General features: G+C 40.3%; 1 pseudogene; it reads left to right on the top strand.

The window, feature by feature from the left end:
- The window catches only part of LOC138014158 (uncharacterized), a 9,064-nt pseudogene extending 552 nt beyond the window's left edge, over nt 1–8,512 (top strand).
- The last annotated feature ends 217 nt before the right edge of the window (nt 8,513–8,729 follow it).

Raw genomic sequence — 8,729 nt, 5'->3', positions numbered from 1 at the left:
TCTTTATCCAGTCCTACGCACACAGTAGCGTTGGCATCACTTCAATTCTCTGCATACACATACACACGCTGTTTAGGACAACATTCCTTTACAGCGCCAAGAGCGTTTTACAAAGGGCTTAATTAAGTCTGAACTCATGGTTTCCCTCCATGGTTTACAGAATCGATGCGGAGAACATTGAAAAACGGAACTTTTCAAAGCATTGGCTAAGCGGGTTGATGGTTTGTTGCCGACCGACATGTCAAACAAATGAAGAAGATATGCCGCCTTGTGGTTACTGTTATCAGTAACAACCTCTGTAAGAGTGATCAAAAGGCGGATTTGTTTAGAGGTGCGGTATTTCCAGTACTGGCAGTCGACGTGCATGACGATGTCAAGAGTTCGATACTGTGCGGACAGGTTATAGAAAGCGGCAGCAGGAACGAACGAGCGCAAGTTTGAATTGAGGGGAGAAGGTTAACGCCTTTGTTTCAGAATAAGAATAGGATAGAGTAAGAATAGGCCATATATAATTCCTGTTCTCCACGTCGATTTGGCGAGTACGCATTGGAGCGCTTACGCAGGGGAAAAGAAATATTTGCATCTACAAAAAGTCACCTGCATTAGCCACCCATATCCACGTTCCCTTCTAGTCCACCTGTGAGAATACGAATGTGTCTCGTCATGGCACTGTATCATAAAACAATCCTATTGGAAAAATGTTTCATCCTCGAGTAAAAAGTGATTGCGCTTCCCCAACGATTATCGAGTTGAACATAATATTTTGACAATTTTTCCAGTTTTGATTAAACAATCAGGGTGTTAAAGAGATTTCACAGGAGCCATTAACATTTTATTTCTCTTTACCTGTGCATTGCATTTGGGCCTAGCTGATCATTATCCGTAACGTTGTCAACCCTATCCACTGAAAAAATTATTGCAATTCGATTGGTTGGAGGGTCATCACTGATTAATTACAAAAACATGTGAAAATTAACAGTGATATAATCAGATGGCTGGCATTATACGATTTTCCGTTAAAGGCAAAAAAAAAACAGTATAATTCTTCAACGTGTGAATTTTTATAAAAGAATTTAGTGGTTATATTCAACCCGCGCTAACAGGTGAATATACCAACTTTGGAGGCGCGGCTTGCTAAGCCAATCGAGCACTTTTCGTGCCTTGTTATCTTGGTTTTTAGCCTCGTTGTTCTTGCACTTGATCTTAACTATCACCGGTTTGACAAAAATAATACTAAAACAATTATTCGCCTCAAGGCCCAGTGAATATTGGTAAATATTTACACCTCGCCTTCGACTAGTTAATGATCCAGCAATATTTACTGTCGCCTTTTCGGTTGAAAAGAATTGCTAAATAATATGATTCGTACGTTATGTTTGGGATACTGCATTCGTGTATGCAATTGTTTAGGCTTTATATTCGGCAATAATCTCCTGACGCCACCTTTTTCCTGGCTTCGTTTTCCAACCGTATTGGGAGTGCCGGTTTTCATCCTCCCTCCAACAACTGCTGGATCGCTGTCTCGTTGTCGCTTCTTTCCGCGACGGCCTCATAATGCTTTTATAGGTAATTCTTGAGCAGCCTTTATTCTTGGTTTTTAACGGCACATGTAGTTTTGCCATCGGAATAATTAAAATAATTTCGATCATAGTCAAGAAATTGAAATATCAGTCATAGAAGTAGTGATAAAGAAACTCAAATGTTTTAGCACTCAAACTGGAGACACCACGTGTGGTGTCCGTCCGAAGGACACGTGCACAAACGTGGCGGCCGGAAAACAGCGGGAAAAACTGGATTTATTTCGGCTATCTGAAAACCTGTCTTTGCTCTGCTGAAGTTGTAAATATTCGCATTTACACTTGTCTTGATATATTGGTTGATCAGAGCTTAAAGCACGATGTGAATGGATATTTTCATGTTCGCGTGGCATGTCTCTATGTCACGCGCTCTGGAGAAAAAAGATAACTGAAATTTAAATGCTCTATGTTAAAAAAAAGCTTGCTATTGAGCTGAAAACGGGCAAGAAGGTATATTTTTTGCATAATGAAGATAAAAATTCAATCGTCTGTTTTATGGCGTCACGTAAAAGCCAAGGATAGCTTTATAATATTGACGATTTCCAATTCTCCCACAATCAAATGTCCCGAAACGATCAAATTCCGTACAATAGAAATCTCACGAAACGATACTATGAACTGTGACAACGTGTTTTCGGAAAGTACGGAAGCATTACTCGTTGAAAGGTTAACTGATAACAAAATTACTGGAGAACTTTAAGTGTGCGGAGAAAACTAGATATACGATAAGAAAAACAAGTTATAACTGAAATAAGCTATCCTGCAAACAAGCGATCGTAAATATTAAAATAGAAAATAAAAGGCAACAAAGAAGAAGATAGCTTACTCTCTTGACCATGTTAAATGCATCACCAGGACATATGCATTGTTATCGGTGGACAGATTTTAAAGTATAGTCTCTTCTTGAGTGTTAATATTTTGAAACTCTGTAAATAACTCTACGTTCGGCGAAAGCAAAAACGGTTTGTACAAGGTCTGGAAAGCCTCTGCGTTTAAAGATCTTCGACTCGTCAAAAGAAGGATATAAGAGGAAAATCGACTCAAGTTTCTCTTTGCAAGTTAATTAAAGGGTGTATAGCTGTTATATTGAAAGCTTTCAACTTGCAGACACTGTTTTATCAGTACTTTTATGCGTGAACTGCACATGTGGAATGAGACACTGGATGGGGCACATGCACATGTGGAATGAGGCAGTGTAGCTCAGTGGTTAGGGCGCTTGTCTTAAGATTCGGAGATCCCGGGTTCAAGACCCGCTCTGACCACTCGTTGAATTTGATCCTGGTAGTCCCTGGTTCAACTTCCTAGCTGCACCTGTAAAATGCCAAATGGTTTTCCTCCGTCAAGTTGGGATTCATAGCAGCTGTTGTTGTTGTTGTTCACTTTTGTCGTTTCGTTGTGTTCAGATTGGCCCTGAAAAGCCCCTGTGGGGAGCGGTCAATTAATTATGTATTGTATTGTATTGCATTTTTAGAAGGGGACTAGAGCCATGACCGCCCAATTACGCAGCACACAAGGCTCATCCAACTGAGCTACTGGGATCTGTGCAGTAAAGCCTCTTGTGGTTAGGCTCTTGCAGCCGATAATTGAAATGGACCTCATGGTTATACCCTTTTTTCCCTTTATTATGTCCATCACAGGTGGTTCGTAAAGAAACTGAGAAACAGAAAAACGAAATTTTCAACGAGGCCAGGAAAATTGGGCAGAACGCAAGTGCACAAGCTGCTGTTATTAATGCTCAGGCCAGAGCAGATGCCCTTGGTATCGTGGAGAAAGCAAGATCAGATGGTTTGAAGAATATGTACGCAGTTCTGAATATAGCCGCGGATGAAGAGAAAGCGGCATTTAATACCTGAGATCACTGAGGCAGAACGAGAACATAAAGCTGAATGTAGGCTATCAAGCGCTTGCACAATTTCAAAATAATTAAAACTGGAACGTTTGCAACATGCTTTACTAATAAAAGTTTTCAGGATTTGTGTGCTCTTTCTGTAATAAGTATATAACATACTTTATGCATATGCGCGCTGTCAAATTATCAAAATCTTTTAACGAAACGCGAGTTCCTCGTCAATCAATGCAGAGTTCGTATCCCGTTTCTTCAACATATTGAATAAACGGAGGTATTCAACTGAGGATTAAAGAGATATTTTCTCTTCGCTGAATTCGAACGAGGAAAGATTGATTATGAGCTATCGAGAGTATCGTTCTGTTTGCAAATATATCTAGTACGGTAACCGTAAATTTAATGCACAACCACAGAGTCCACACCCCGACAGCTGCGGCTTTTGGCCAAATGCAACAAGAATGCCCCCACCCCCACCATCCACGCCCACCATAGGCCAATTTTTCCACACCCACATTTTTGGAAAATACCCAATAAAATTTGACTTATCCTTCCTGTACTATTTGAGTTTTCCAGCCTATCAAAAACTCTAAGAACGTCATGAACATTTCCAAGAAAATAAGTAGGTCACCTGGTTTTATCACAAGTGCCCGAATTAAAGTCACAATTTGAATGCTCAGTTCAGGAGGGGTTGGGGGGTAACTGTATTGCTTTCCAATGATCTTTCTTGACCCACTCCTCATGCCAGTGTGATGTGACGTAGCAATGTGCGAAAGTTCGGGTCGCTTCAGTGGAACGCCATCGAATCAACTCCACCAGAGGTCAGGAAGAGTCAAGAAAGACAAAGCCTTACGCTATTGCCCACGAATGCATTGTAAAGTGTGACCTTCGTTATCTGTTATTGTTGGGTTTGTGTGGTTTATTTATTGGCGGGACCGCCACTTTCTCTTTGGGACCAACAAGTCATCATAAACCAGTCACGTTTTCTATCTGCACTAAGCAACGAATAACCTCAAGAATAGGAATTTTTATTCACTTGACATAGGCATGTAAAGTACATACACCTTTTTGTCATTTGGCTTGGCAGTTGTTCATATCAATTTTTTTGAGAGTGAGGTGGTCGCTGTTTTCGTCATTTCTCTTCAGATTCTCATCGGTGTGACTTATCCAGCAGAGAGCGCTATCCATCTTTTGAACAACTGAAGCCTGGGCCCAGTTTTCAAACAAATGATAGCGCTATACGCCTGATAAATCACTATCCAGTAGATAGGGTATAGCTAAACCAATTGCGCTATCAATCCGGCAGAGTGCGCTATCCTTTTGAACACTGAAGCCTGGACTTTTAGTTTTCCTGCAGAACATGTGCCTTACGTTGGATTCTAAAATTTTAATTGAATTCACATTCACCCCAAGAAAGAGTTGGCCTAACTTACCTACATCCTTGGTAGACGTGTTCTTGTAAGTATATTTATTTATTTGGCAAGTTAGGTCACTACTTTTGCCTTGCCCGACCATTGTTACCAGCGGCTTTGTGGTCATTAATTTGCAAGAAAAGCAATGGATATCTTGTTATCAGTTTACACTGTCAATAAATAATAGTTGTTGATGTTGTCATCAGGATTCAATGGACCCAAAGGCAACAGGCTAGTTTCAAATCGTGTACATACAAAGGAACAGATTCCAAGTTTAATTCACTGGACTGGAATAATAATTCTTTGAATGTTCTTTCGTTGATAACGATGGATTATTCTCATGAACTTCGGCAACTCTGTTATTTTGTCAAATTAGTCGAATCTACGTTGTGGAATACTGTTAGCAGAAGTAACAGCTGTGCCATTGGAATGTTATAATAATTTCAACAGAGAAAATAAACTAGAGCCAGATTGAACTTATCTCCAAATCCTAAAAAATAACTTAACTGTTGAACTTTGAAGGGATTGATATGGCGAACCATCAACATCCAAGAGTTGACATTACACATACCCGTAGCTATAGCCTAATATGCATTTTCATGAACGTCCTATTCTGTACTCGAAACTCGTTCAATTTGCTTTGTATTGCCCCTTGAAAGTCCGACCGGTTGCCAATACCTCTCGTCTGATTTGACCGAAGGCCGAAAGTTTTCGTTTTAACTCATCACAACTCTGACCGTTTAATCCAAATAAGTACCATTTACTGGTTTTTTATCAACATAGGAATCCAATCATTGTTAAATTCAATGAAATTGATCACGTTATCCATTAAAATTCTTGATTTATGACCGCCTCTGCGACAAAAAATTTGGCCACCATTTTGAAAGTTACAGAAGAGGGACGTGACGTCACACTGGCATAAGGACTGACCCAACAGCGTCCTTAGAGACACCCCCTCCCTCCTGGCTCAGTTGCATTTAAAGTAACTGCAAAAGAGAATTAGATCAGTATGGTATGGGTGGGCTCCCCTGCATATTCACAAATGAGTCTGTTTTTATAATACCCGTTCCCGCGAAAATCAGTTGTCGTGTCAGAAAAAATAACATGGAAGAAGCAGTCAGACGTGACATGGCTTCTTCTGGTTGGTTATAATTGGTGGCCCTTTGTTCGTTTCGTGCGCAAAGTGTATCTAAAAATAAATCAATTTGTGACTGTGCTGGGGCAAGGCCGCAAAGTGATAGACCAACACTTTTATCTAAGCCACTCTTGGTAACGGACAATTTATAAGGGTTATCATACATGGCAAATCTAAATTACGAAAAATTAGTGTAATCGTGGCTCATACCCAAGAAAAGAAATAAAATGAATTTACTTTTGCTGAATCGTATGTCCTTATGTCTTTTTGAGGCGATTCGTTGGACCGTTGTGCGGTTAGACCGTTTCCGCTTCAAGTTAGCGGTTGCTAGCAACAGTGCGTGTTTTGGTAGCCAGACCTTGTACCGAAAATAATTCTCTGTTGGGTCTGGACATGAAACTCGCTGGGTTATGAGTTTTCTAAATTAAACTTTCCTGCAACCTCTGAATTCGTCTAATCGCGCAAGGGTCCAACGAATGAAAGGGTGGAGTTTTATGTAGAAATCCCCGAACTTTATCGCCTTTGAATTCCTTCTTCACGCTAGGACTGATACGTGGACCAAAGTACCACCTTCTTGTTTGCGTGATGGGGTAGAACGCCGGTCGAGTGCATATCTTCAAAAAAATAAACAATGATGGCGAGAGTTGGTTGAAGAGCTACATTCTGGGCAGTAGATTCTCGTCTCTTATCCGGTCTGGTAGCGAAATGAGCGAGAAACCACTGGGAGCATGCGACCCGTCGATGTGCGGCTGATGACACTCATCACGTCATTAAATCGCGTCACATTATCGTACATATGATGCTCAAATGCTCCCTTGCGAAGAAAAAAAACTGGTCTGCAAACTAGTGTTTCTAGTTTTTATTTATTTATTTATTTATTTATTTATACATTTATTTATTTATTTACTTATTTGTTTATTTTTCCTCGAATCACTTTCTAACAGTGGTTTATCACTCGTTTCGGTTCCAAAGCGAATAAGAGACGAGAATCCAATACTGGCAGGGTATCGAAGAGCATGCTGCTAATTATATTCTAGCCTTCCTTCTCTTTTAAAGGTTACTAAAGATGCAGCAAAGGTTAATATTTCTTTCGCTGGCTATGAGATAAGATAAGCCGATTTTTTTTCGCAATCGGCCCTTTGCAGCTAGTCACTAACGTGGTACAAAACCGCCATGCTGGACGCCATCCTATGCACTGAGACGAGATAAACAAAGAGTTCACATCATTTAAAATGTTTTTTTTTTTTCTTTTTTCGTGTTGTCCCAGTGCGTTGCTTGCTCTCCAGCATTGCGCTTTTTGTACCACGTGACTGACTTGCTGCAAAGGGCCTATTGTGAAAAAAATCGGCTAATCTTCGCTCATAGCCAACAAAAGAAATGAACACCATATTAATTGTCCCATACTTCACATGTCACTGAGCCTTAATGCGACGGGCAACCAGCCGGGCATTTGTGTTCAATGTTCAATGAGTTGAAAGCTCTACAGACACCAACACCTTGCAAAGCCAATTATTTGTAGTGGTCTTTTTTTCTTTTGCGAGCCATTCCGTCACAAAAGCGATCCTATTTTCCTTATTAAGATTCGTCGACCTGAGTGCCAAGTTCCCGGTTCCAAGTTCTTCCTCTCTTTGTTTTTTTTTAGTTCCCAGGTCCTACCCGTTGTCTCAAAACAAGATCCCATGTTCCGAAACCACTTCCGCCTTTCTTGAAGGCCGCTTCATAAATGGACTTATTCCGTTCCCTCTTTGGTGGAAATAACGAGTGACGAATCTTTGTTTGTGGCTTGGTAATGAGTTTTTTGTCTTTGTTTGCCGTCCCTCACGACATTACCAAACAATTAATTGAGATTTTTTTCTCGAGATTCTCATAAAAATCCTTTTATTTTTGTTGGCTTACCCCTCAACACTGAGCTTGGGGTACCTGTGGTCGTGTTGTGCTTCTGTCGATGGTGTCAATTTCTTTGAAGCCCACTTTCTCAATAGCAGCGCCTAGCATTATTTTTCGACCTACGCCATCCTGTTCTACGTTCGACAGACCAGCGTGCCTCTTGTGCTTTACTCTCAGCGGCTTAGATCACGATCAAGTATTCTACACAACAACGTGGCGAATTGTGACAATTCGGATGCAAATATAAGGAATGCCTTCAAATTCTACATCATGTCTTCTTGGATAACTTCTTTCGACGACTTTATTACAAAGAGGCCCGAAACATTTGAACCCGAATGCTCTCCTGGCAAGGACAAACTAGTCCTATATACTTCCTGAAAATTGTGTGCGTGCTTCTGGTCCTGTGGGAAAAGATAAATTAAAAATGCATTTTCCAGCATAAACGGATCTCGACATCATTTCCTTGACTCTTGCTATATCTTTAAAACCGAACTTGAGGAATTTCATTCTGGTTGGTATCTTGTTTCCAGCTGCAAGTCTGAGTTTTTGAAGTGGCGTTTATAAATGTACGCGTGGGTACGCAAGTTCCAGTTATGTACGATTGCAGCAACACAGCATGATGCAACTTCTTTAACAAAGAGGTCAGCTTCCCATTTGACTCTCACACGAAAATAAAGTGAGCATCATATCCTTTACTATTGTGTGCAATCAATGTGTCTTCTTTAAATTTATCATTTTCTCAAGTTTCTGCAGAACTCTTCAATGTTTTTTCTATGTATGAATTCAATACCATTATAATCTTGTGCAATAGCTGAGTTAACTCCATGAGTTCCAGTATCCTGAGAACATTCAAAGTCATAAAATATGTATTTTTC

This window comes from Montipora capricornis, chromosome 8 (assembly GCF_036669925.1).
Source record: "Montipora capricornis isolate CH-2021 chromosome 8, ASM3666992v2, whole genome shotgun sequence".
In the NCBI taxonomy this organism is placed as follows: Eukaryota; Metazoa; Cnidaria; class Anthozoa; order Scleractinia; family Acroporidae; genus Montipora; species Montipora capricornis.
Note: the sequence above shows the minus strand (reverse complement) of the source record. Positions and strands in the feature narration are given on the sequence as shown.